Source organism: Stenella coeruleoalba (genome assembly GCF_951394435.1).
Source record: "Stenella coeruleoalba genome assembly, chromosome: X".
Classification (NCBI taxonomy): Eukaryota; Metazoa; Chordata; class Mammalia; order Artiodactyla; family Delphinidae; genus Stenella; species Stenella coeruleoalba.
The window spans coordinates 38,692,785-38,704,944 of NC_137152.1; positions in this window are offsets into that span (position 1 = coordinate 38,692,785).

Genomic DNA, 12,160 nt, shown 5'->3' on the forward strand with positions numbered 1-12,160 from the left:
CTGGACACTGGGAAAATAGCAGTGTCCCTGCTATCTGTGAACAAAACAGAAAAAAACCCCTGACTTCATGGAGCCCATATTCGAGTGGAAGAGGAGAAGCCTAACTCCAGAGTACTTCTTTTTTTTTTTTTTTTTTTTTTTTTTTTTTGCGGTACACGAGCTTCTCACTGTTGTGGCCTCTCCCCTTGCGGAGCACAGGCTCCAGACGTGCAGGCTCAGCGGCCATGGCTCACTGGCCTAGCCGCTCCGTGGCACGTGGGATCTTCCCAGACCGGGGCACAAACCCACGTCTCCTGCATTGGCAGGTGGATTCCCAACCACTGCGCCACCAGGGAAGCCCCCAGAGTACTTTTATGAGGATGCTGGAGTAGAGGTTGAAGCCCATCTTGCCAGTGGAGTCCTAGAGAGGATTTGGAGGTTTGTAGGAATGAGAAGTGGGACTGAAAACAGGGGAATAGAGTATAGATCTGCAATGGAAGTAAACATAAGCAGCCCAGCAAAAACTGGAAGGCCCCTTTGTGAAGATATGGTGTCACTAAAGGGCTTGACTCACATGGATCTGATGAATCAGAGGCATGGGCAGGGAGGGGAGTGGGGGGAGGGCCATGGGAGCATTCCCCGGGTGTTGGGGAGGAGTATTTTATCACTGATATTTATTTACAATTTCTGATGTTTGGTGATAATAAAAATCAGATTGAGTTTTAGTTGTTTTTTATTATTATTTTTAAATTATCTAAAGACAATACACTCCTTTATTGCCTTGCCACCCAGTGCAGAAAGCTGTTCCCACTACCCTTGCCCTTGGTAGGGCATGACAAAGATAGAGATGTTCTCCTAGAACAAATAAATTAATATGATTTGAGACAAGGTATTTGATACATTAAACCTATATCAAGGATGTGGACTGCTTTATAGTATTTTGCAACAGGTAGCTGACCCATCAAAATATGAGTGGTAACCAATTCAAGGCCTATGCATAGAAACTAGGGGGAAATGAGGAAAAGAGAAAGGAACATAAGCAAAAGGCAAATGAAGAGCATACACAGTGAGAAAGGGTACCAAAGAAACACTGGAAGTATTATAGATATCATGATGGTATATAGATACCATAGGTTATCATGATGGTATATAGTTATTATAGGTATCATGATGGCTCTTTAAAAAGAGAACAACTGAAAAATACTAGGGTCAAAAGAAGATATTGAAGACGGTAGGAAATTAAGAAAACAAGCTTTAAATCTCAAAACAAAATAGAAAAGAAAAATAAATTACAAAGCCACATTAGAAGCAAACAAGAAAAGAAACCCCACAACTGAAAAGGTAGAAACACTGTGAAAAGGCACAAGGAAATCACACCAAACAAAACAGAAAAGATCAATAGCACAATGATTATATATAGAGAGAACTACAGCTGATAAAGAAGATGAAGTTGGTGTGATATGTATCCCATTTCAGATACATAAATGCTGGATACATGTAATGGAAACAGAATACATATAGCCATGTTTAGAATCAAGAAAAGGAAATTCCCAAGCACCATAAACAAAGAGGGAAGGCCAAGTTAGATCAGTGACGCCGAGCTGAAGCTGAAAATGACCTAAGCAGGTATCAGATTTTGGCATACACTAGCAGTGATAATGAAAGGGAGGTCTAGGGACACCTCGGGGTCCCCAAGATCCTTTTAGGGGTCCACAAAGTCAAAAGTATTTTCACAGGAATGCTGAGATTCTCTTTGCATTTATCACTCTCATTTATCACTCTCTCCATCAAGTGTTTAGCAGTTTTCCCGAAGCTACATGACCTATGATACTGCAACAGATTGATGCAGAGCAGATATGAGAATCCAGCTGTCTTCTATTCAGCCAGACATGAAAGAGATTTGCAAAGATGTAAAACAATGAGATTACATTTTTTGCATATTTTGGAATATATAGTCACTTTTCATTACAAGTATGTTATTTACGTAACATGTATCCAGCATTGTTTTAAATGAATTAACAAATTAATATTTAATTTTTAAATCACTTGTAACTTCTATAATGGCAAATACTGATAGATATAAACCACATAAACAAAAGCTCTTTAGGATGTTCAATAATTCTTAATTTTTGTTTTTAAATGAATGTATAGTAAAATTGATTTTGTTGGCATACAGTTTGGTGAATTTTAACACTTGTATAGGGTCATTCAACGATCACCACAAACAGAATAATAAAAAAAAGTTCTATTACCCCCCAAACTCCCTTGTGCTACCCCTTTATCATACCATCCCCCCACCCCTAAGCCCTGACAACCACTGATCCGTTCTCTGTCACTATAGTTACATCCTTCTGATAATGTCATATAAATGAATCATACAATATATAACCTTTTGAGACTCGCTTCTTTCCTTCAGCATAATGCCTTTGAGATCCATTCCAGTTGTTGGGCGAATCAATAGTTCATTCCTTTTTATTGCTGAGTAGTACCACAGTTTGTTTATCCATTCACTCACTGAAGAACATTTGGGTTATTTCCACTTTGGGGCTGTTAAAAATAAAGCTACTGTGAACATTCCATGTACAGGTTTCATGTGAACATTTCTCTAAGGTAAATACCCAGGAATGGGATTGCTGGACCATATGGTAAGTGTATGTTTATAAGAAACTCTAAACTGTTTTCCAAAGTGGCTGCAACATTTTGCATTTAGAAGAGCAATGTAAAAGCATTCCAGGTGCTCTGTATCTTTGCTAGCAATTGGTTTTGTCTGTTTCATTTTAGCCATTCTAATATATATGTAGTGGTTTTAATGTATATTTTCCTAATGGTTAATGATGTTGAAAATCTTTTCATGTGTTTATTTTCATCCATAAATCCTCTTCGTTGATGTGATTGTTCAAGCGTTTTGGCCATTTTGTTTTTTGGGGGGGAATTTTTTTTTATTCAAACAGAAATTCACAAAAATTATAATCATCCTCATCAGTTCACTCAGTCCCATGTAATTAATTTTTTTTCATCTTGATCTTTTGTTAGCACTTTTATGAATTCATCAGTTTTCCATTAGAGTTCTGAAAATGCTTATTCATTCAGTTCAGCAGTATAGTCAGTTATCAGAAACCTGTACTTGTCAGAGTCTTTTCCATGAATTCCTTGAAGATGAAACCCTTTTATAGGAACATTTTTGCAAAAGCATCAGAGTACACCCAGAACTGTCTGTAAATGACAAAATACTTAAAAGTGACCACGGTTAAAGATTTGATGAAAGTTCATAATAATGCAATTGACAAGGAAATTCAGTTATTTCTGATATACATTTTAAAGTAATAACTAGAATTGTGACTTATAACATTATACCAGAACATATAAGATTTTTAGAAATTTCATGTAATGTCTGAAATATTTATATTAACATATTTCCATACAATGGCCATTTTTTAATGGAGTTTTTATTTTCTATCTGTTGAGTTACGAAAGTTCTTTATGTGTGCTGGATACAAGTCCTTTGTCAGATGTGGGAATTGCAAATATTCTCTCCCAGTCTGTAGCTCCTCTATCATTCCCTTAACAGTGTCTTTCACAGAACAAAAAGTTTCTGTTTTGACAAAGTCCAATTTAGCATTTTTTTCTTTTATGGATCATGTTTCAGTGTCATGTGAAAAAAGCTCTTTACCTAACCTCAGGTCATGAAGCTAGTTTTCCTACGTTTTCTGTTTAAAGTTTCATAGTTTTATGTTTTACATATAGATCTATTTTGATTTTGAGTTAATTTTTCTGTAAGGTATAAGGTTAAGGTTGAAATTCATTTTTTTGTACATCTAATTCCAGTTGTTCCAATGCCATTTATTGAAAAGACTACCTTTCCTCCATTTTAGGAAGGTATGAAGGTGCCTTTACACCTTTATAAAAAATCAATTGGTCATATTGGTGTGGTTCTGCTTCTGGACTCTCTATCCTGCATTGATCTATGTGTGTGTCCCTTCACCAATACCACACTGCCTTGATTTCTGTAAGTTCAAAGTAAAGTTCACAGTTAGTCTTAAAATCAGATAGTGTGATTACTTTGACTTTATTCTTTTCAAAATTGTTTTAACTATTTTCATTCCTTTGTCTTTTCATAGAAATTTTGGTATCAGCTTGTCAATATTTTTTTAATATCTTTTTTGGAGTATAATTGCTTTACAATGGTGTGTTAGTTTCTGCTTTATAACAAAGTGAATCAGCTATACATATACATATATCCGCATATCTCCTCCTTCTTGCGTCTCCCTCCCACCCTCCCTATCCCACCCATCTAGGTCACAAAGCACCGAGCTGATCTCCCTGTGCTATGCGGCTGCTTCTCACTAGTTATTTATTTTACATTTGGTAGTATTTATAAGTCCATGCCACTCTCTCACTTCGTCCCAGCTTACCCTTCCCCCTCCCTGTGTCCTCAAGTCCATTCTCTATGTCTGCGTCTTTATTGCTGTCCTGCCCCTAGGTTCTTCATAAAAATAGAACTACCATACGACCCAGCAATCCCACTCCTGGGCATATACCCTAAGAAAACCATAATTCAAATAGAGTCATGTACCAAAATGTTCATTGCAGCTCTATTTACAATAGCCAGGACATGGAAGCAACCTTAAGTGTCCATCAACAGATGAATGGATAAAGAAGATGTGGCACATATATACAATGGAATCTTACTCAGCCATAAAAAGAAACGAAATTGAGTTATTTGTAGTGAGGCGGATGGACCTAGAGTCTGTCATACAGAGTGAAGTAAGTCAGAAAGAGAAAAACAAATACCGTATGCTAACACATATATGTGGAATCTAAAAAAAAAAAAAAAAAAGCTTGTCAATATTGACAAAAAACTATTGCTGGGACTTTGATTGGAGTTGTGTTAAATGTATAGATTAATTTGGGGAGAACTGGCATATTTACTATGTCGAGTCTTCCAATCGATGAGCATGATATGTACCTCCATTTATTTAGGCCTTTTCTGATTTCTTCCATCAGCATTTAGTAATTTTCAGCATACACTTTTGGGTTTTGGACTTCCATGAGTCCAACCAGGTTACACCAGAAGAAATAAAATGGTAAACTTACTGATAATTCAGTAATACTACAAAATCTAGTCTTCTTCCCCTATCTACTCTATTATTTACTTTCAGAGTACTCAAATAGCTGTTCCATGCATTCTGTCCAGGTTTTACAGCTATATTTAGTGGGAGAGACAGTTTGGAATTTGTTTACTCTAACTCAGCAAAACAGAACAATAATTTTTAAGTGTAAATAGGTTCTGAGATGAAAAAGTTTGAGAATCGCTGCATTTTAGGTACTGGAGTTATAATACCCTTCCAGAGATGGACGATGTGGCCACAAAGCAGAAACTGAGTTCTATCCATTAAGCCCTGAGCCCTTTCACACAAAGGGAACTAGTAAAATTTCACCTACAGGGCCTGAAATACAGCAAAGAAGCTCATCATTTGTCCAAGACAATAGGTGGAAAATGGTCACCTATAAAAGAAAGGGCATATAGTGAATAACTTCAAAATCATTAGGGATTTTTAAAAAAGTGATTAATCCAAGAGAGGCAGGAAAAGAGGGGGAAAAAGAAGAAACTATGATTCAAAGATAACGCAGGGACTTTCTCTTCCAGTCATGATGGAGTAAAAGGAACTGGGCTTACCTTCTTGCCTTAAACAACTAAAAAGAATGGATAAATTAATAAAACAATGTTTTTCAGACATTGGACATAAGGCAGCAAAGGACACTGATCCTTGAGAGAAAGGAAACAAACAAAGTGAGCCCTATGATTACCTCAGCTTACTGCCTGGAGAGTTTTCAGGTCACAGCACAGGCAGGGGGAATCTAAACAGAGCTTGGCAGTCTTCCTGAGTCAAGAAGACTGAGCTGAAAATTCAAGGAGTACAAGGTGATTAGATTCACAGGGCATAGTATTGGGTTGGGGGGAAGGGGAGAGGGAGAGAGAGAGACAGAGACACAGAGAGAGAGAGACCAAGAGTGAGAGAGAGAGCATACTTGAGAGCTCTGGAAATATGCAGTGGGTTCTCCTAGACTCTTCAGCTGAGTACTGATCAGCACATGTATGTGAGGAAACTACCCAAGGCCAGGAAACGAATTACAAGAAATGAGAATAGAGAACAAGTTTATGAGCTCAAACTGGATTGGGAAGATTTCATATCCCCAATATCCAGAGTAGAGAGATCTTGTAATACATAGAGTTTTGGGTAGAGTACTCAGAAGAATAGTGCCACAGTAGAGGACAATATTAGCCTTAAACTGCTGTCTGATCTGTTGGAGAAAAACTAAAAGTACAATTTTCTGCCAATCCAGGAAATCCTCTCCATGAATCTAGACAAGAGAGAAAAAGTTTTATTATTGAATAGGCATTAAACCAGACTGTGATGCATTACAGGCAATCTGCTAATGAGATTGGAAAGAAAGAAATAAATCCCATTCTTATGTATGCCATGTATCTATTACATACATGTTTTTAAATTATAACGTGTCCTTATGTAAGAGGACTTGAAAGTACTGTTTGCTACACATTCTTTCGTAGTTCATCCTAAGTTCACCTGGTAATTGGAGTAGCCATCTGTGCTAGTTAATTGCCTTTATCTGAAGGAAAAATACAGCTTCTCATATCTCTGTAACAAGCAGGTGCTTACAGCTTAGGGCAAAGCACCTAGGCTAAACTCCCAGGATGCCAGAGAAATATAGGGGTGCTATCTTCCTTGATGTTTATTTATTTATTTATTATAAATTTATTTATTTATCTATTTATTTTTGGCTGTGTTGGGTCTTCGTTGCTGCCCACAGGCTTTCTTTAGTTGTGGTGAGTAAGGGCTACTCTTCGTTGCAGTGTGTGGGCTTCTCATTGAGGTGGCTTCTCTTGTTACAGAGCACGGGCTCTAGGTGTGGGCTTCAGTAGTTGTGGCATGTGGGCTCAGTAGTTGTGACTCGTGGGCTCTAGAGTGCAGGCTCAGTAGTTGTGGCACACTGGCTAAATTGCTCCACAGCATGTGGGATCTTCCCGGACCAGGGCTTGTACCCGTGTGCCCTGCATTGGCAGGTGGATTCTTAACCACTGTGCCACCAGGGAAGCCCCTTCCTTGATGTTTACATTTCAGAGAGATGGCTCCCAGTCCCTTCATAAAAACATTTCTGGATTAGAAGGCTGGCAAGAAGCTTATTTAGTCCTTAAAAAAGATTTACATACATATCAAAGCAACAGAGGATGAATTCACAAATACTAGGTTTCTCAAGGAAAAAACTCTAAGAAAAGGGAGAGAAAAAAAGATATCTTTCCTTTTTGGCAATAGGGAAAGTTCAATTTTATTTACTCTTCCAGATTTTACCTTACAAAGATTAAAAGCAACCCTCAAAAGGATCAAATTCTTTCCAAGTAAGTTAACTGTATCCCAGAGAAAGCTAAAAATCATTAAGAGAAATACAGAAAATTTAGTACCAAACAAGATAAAATTCACAATGTTTGGCATCCAATAAGAAATTACCAGGTATGCAAAGAAGTAGGAAAATATGACTCATATTAAGGAAAATATAATCAATAGTAACAGACCCAGAAATGGCACAGATGATATAGTTTCTAGATAAGGCCATTAGAACAACTGCTATAAATACATTCCATATATGTAGAGGAAAGTAGGGGTATGTTAAGGAGAGAAAAGGAAGATATAAATAAAGATCCATATTGAATTTGTAGATATGAAAATATATGTCTATGATATAAAATACAGTGGATGGGATTAAGAGCAGATTAGACATGACAATAAAAAAGACTAGTGAACTTGAGGACATAGCACTTAAAATGATTCAAAAAAGAAACACAAAAATGAAAAGTCTGAAAATAAATGAACAGAACACTAGTGAGCTATGGGATGACTGCAAGTAGCCTAATATATATATATGATTCCCAGGAGAGGAGAGGGAAGAGGGCAAAGAAAAATAATTAGGAGAAATAATGGCCCCAAATTTCCCCAAAATGATAACTCTATAAACCTATAAATCTAAGAAATTCAATAGACTGTGAGCACAGGAAACATAAAGAAAACTATATTAAGGCATATCAAAATCAAATATCTCAAAAAACAGTGATAAAGAAAAAAAATACTAAAACAGACCAGAGAAAAGACACATTATATACAGAGGAGCAAATATCAAAATTATACATATTTTTCACCAGAAACCATGAAAGGCAGGAAACAGTGAAGCAACATCTTTAAAGGATTGAAAGAAAAAACTGTCAACATTGAATTCTATACTCAGTAAAAATATTTTTAAAAATGAAGGAAAAATGAAGACCTCTGCTGACACATAGAAGCTGAAAGAATTAACCACCAGCAGACCAGTACTATGAGAAAGGCTAAAGGAAGTCTTTCAGGCAGAAAGAAAATACCCAGTGGAAACCTGGATCTACATAAAGAAATGAAGAGATTGAAAAAGGAAACTATGTGGGTAAATACTGTTTCTTGTCCATATATTACAAATTTCTAGACTAGATCATAGGTAGCTTAAAGCAAAAAGGATACAATGTATTATGAGGCTTATATGTAGAAACAAAATGTATGAAAACAATTGCACAAAGGCAAGGAGAGGGAAAGTGGAAGGATGTTGATGTAAGGTTCTTATACTGTACATGAACTGTTATTACCTCAAGGTTGATTGTGATAGGTTAAAGTATACTGTAAATCCTAATACAATCAGTAAAGTAACACAACAAAAAGTTATATTTAATAAGCCAAAAAGGAGATAATGTGGGATCCAAAAAAAAATCTCATTAATCCAGAAAGAAGACAATAAAAGAATAAAAGCGGGGGGACTTCCCTGGTGGTACAGTGGTTAAAAATCTGCCTTCCAATGCAGGGGACACGGGTTCAAGCCCTGGTCCGGGATGATCCCACATGCCGTGGAGCAACTAAGTCCGTGCGCCACAACTACTGAGCCTGCGCTCTTGAGCCTGCAAGCCACAACTACTGAGCCCATGTGCCACAACCACTGAAGCCCACACCTAGAGCCCATGCTCTGCAACAAGAGAAGCCACTGCAGTGAGAAGCCCGTGCACTGCAACAAAGAGTAGACCCCACTTGCTGCAACTAGAGAAAGCCAGCACGCAGCAACAAAGACCCAATGGAGCCTAAATAAATAAATAAATAAATAAAAGAATAAAATGGGAACAAGAACAGATGGGATAAAGAGAAAATCAATAGCAAGATGGCAGAGTTAAATATGATTATATCAACAGTCACATTAAAGACGTGTGGTTTAAATACCCCAATTAAAAGGCAGAGATTGCCAGATTGCATGAAAAAGCATGACCCAAATATAGGCTGCCTACAAGATACTCATTTTAAATATAAAAAGATAGGACTTCCCTGGTGGTACAGTGGTAAAGAATGCACCTTACAATGCAGGGGACAGGGGGTTCGATCCTTGGTCAGGGAACTAAGATCCCACATGCTGCAGGGCAGCTGAGCCCACTTGCCACAACTATTGAGCTCACGCACCTCAACTAGCGCCCATAGGCTGCAAACTACAGAGCCCATGCACCCTGGAGCCTGCACACCACAACTAGAGAAGAGAAAAACCTGCATGCCTCAACTACAGAGAAGCCCGTGCACCACAACGAAGAGCCTGCATGCCTCAATGAAGATCCCACATGCTGCAACTAAGACCCGATGCAGCCAAAAATAAATAAAATAAATAAATAAGTAGTAAATAAATCTTAAAAAAATAAACCTGCTGCACACTTAAACAATAAATATAAAACCACAACTATATTAAAAATAAAGGGATAGAATATGATATTCTGTGCTAATCAGAAGGAAGCTGGAGTGGGTATATTAGTGCAGGACAAAATAGATTTCAGGGCAAAGAATTTTACCACAGATAGAGTGTCATTCATAATGATAAAATGGTCAATTCATCAAATAACTGAACTTCAAAATGCATGAAATAAAACCTGAGATCTTCAAGGAGAAACAGATAAATTCACAGGTATGAGATTCCAACATCCCTCTCTCAATAAATGATAGAGGGCTTCCCTGGTGGTGCAGTAGTTAAGAATCCACCTGCCAATGCAGGGGACCCGGGTTTGAGCCTTGGTCTGGGAAGACCCCACATGCCGCGGAGCAACTAAGCCCATGCGCCACAACTACTGAGCCTGCACTTTAGAGGTCGTGAGCCACAACTACTGAGGCCATGCACCTCATCTACTGAAGCCCACATACTTAAAGCCTGTGCTCCGCAACAAGAGAATCCACCACAATGAGAAGCCCGCACACCACAACAAAGAGTAGCCCCTGCTTGCTGCAACTAGAGATAGTCCGCACACTGCAACAAAGACCCAACACAGCCAAAAATAATAAATAAATAAAAATAAATTAATTTAAAGAAATGATAGAACAAGGAGACAGAAAAATCAATAAAGGTATAGAAGACAAACAAAACTATCAACCAACATGACCTAATTAACATTTATAGAACACTTCACCCAAAACAGCAGAATATACATTATTAAGGGTCATACAGAATATGACCAAGACACCAAATTCTGAGCTATAAAAAGTATCAATAATTTTAAATGGCTTCAAGTAATACAAAGTATGTTCTCTGACCATAAAATAATTAAATTACAAATCAATAACAGAAAGATATCTGGAAAATCCCAAGATATCTGGAAACTAATTAATGCACCTATAAATAACCCATGGGTCAGAGAATAGGAATCACAGGGGGGACTAGAAAGCATTTTGGGCTGAATGAAAATGAAAATATGACTTACCAAATGTAAGGGCAACAACAAAGCAGTGCTTAGAGGGAAATTATAGCACTAAACATTTACATTATAAAAGAATAAAGGTCTCAAATAAATGACCCAGGCTTTCATCTTAGGAAACTGGAAAAAGAGAAGCAAATCAAACACACATTAAACAGAAGGATAAAAATAGTAAATATTAGATCAGAAATCACTGTAATATAAAATGGGAAAAAAATCAATAAAACCAAAAGCAGTTTCCTTGAGAAAAATCAATATAATAAATAAATATCCACTCAGACTGAGTAGGGAAAAAAAGAGAAGATACAATTTACTTGTATCAGATATAACACAAGGGAACATCACTACAGGTCCTAGACATATTAAAAGGATAATGAGGGAATATTATGGACAATATTATAGACATATTAAAAGGATAATGAGGGAATATTACGAACAATAGTTCACTCTAGAAGAAATAGATAACATACACAGACCCATAACAAATAAAGAAATTAAAATTTTATTTACAAACCTTCCCACAAAGTAAACTCGTGGCAAATGGCTTCACTGACAAATTCTACCAAACATTTAAGATGAAGGAACACTTTCTAACTAATGCTATGTGGCCAGCATTACTCTGATACCCAAAGGAGACAAATAAATTTGAAAGAAAAGAAAACTACAGACCAATATCTCTAACAAACATAGATGCAAAAATTCTTAAGATTTTAGAAAATAATCTAAAATATCATGAACAAGTGACTTATTCCAAGACTACAAAGAGGATTTAATATCTGAAAACCAACCAATGTCTTTCACAATATTAAAAGATGAAAAAATAACAAACCATATGATCACTTCAGCAGATTCAGTAAAAGTACTTTACAAAATCCAAGATCCTTTCATGATAAAAATTCTCAGCAAACTAGGAAAAGAAAGGAATCTCTTCAATCCATTAAAGAAAACCCACAAAAAAACTCTATATGTAACATCATATTTATGGTGAAAGATGGAATGCTTTGAGTCCAATCAGGAACAAGGGAAGAATATCTACTCTCTGCTTATATTTGTTATTCTACTGGAGGTCCTAGCCAATACAATAGAGCAAGACAAAGAAATAAAAGGTATACAGAGTAGAAAGGAAGAGTTAAAATTCTGTAGTCAGATGACATGATAGTCTACATAGAGAATGCTAAGGAATTCACAAAAGAAGCTACTAGGACTAATAAATGAGTTTAGCAACACTGTAGGGTACAAGATCAATAAACAAAAATCAATTGCATTTTTATATACAAGTTGCATACTATTGGAAGTTGAATTAAAAAACTATGCCATAAAATACTTGGAGATAAAAATCTAACAAAATATGTGCAAGAACTATGCATTGAAAAC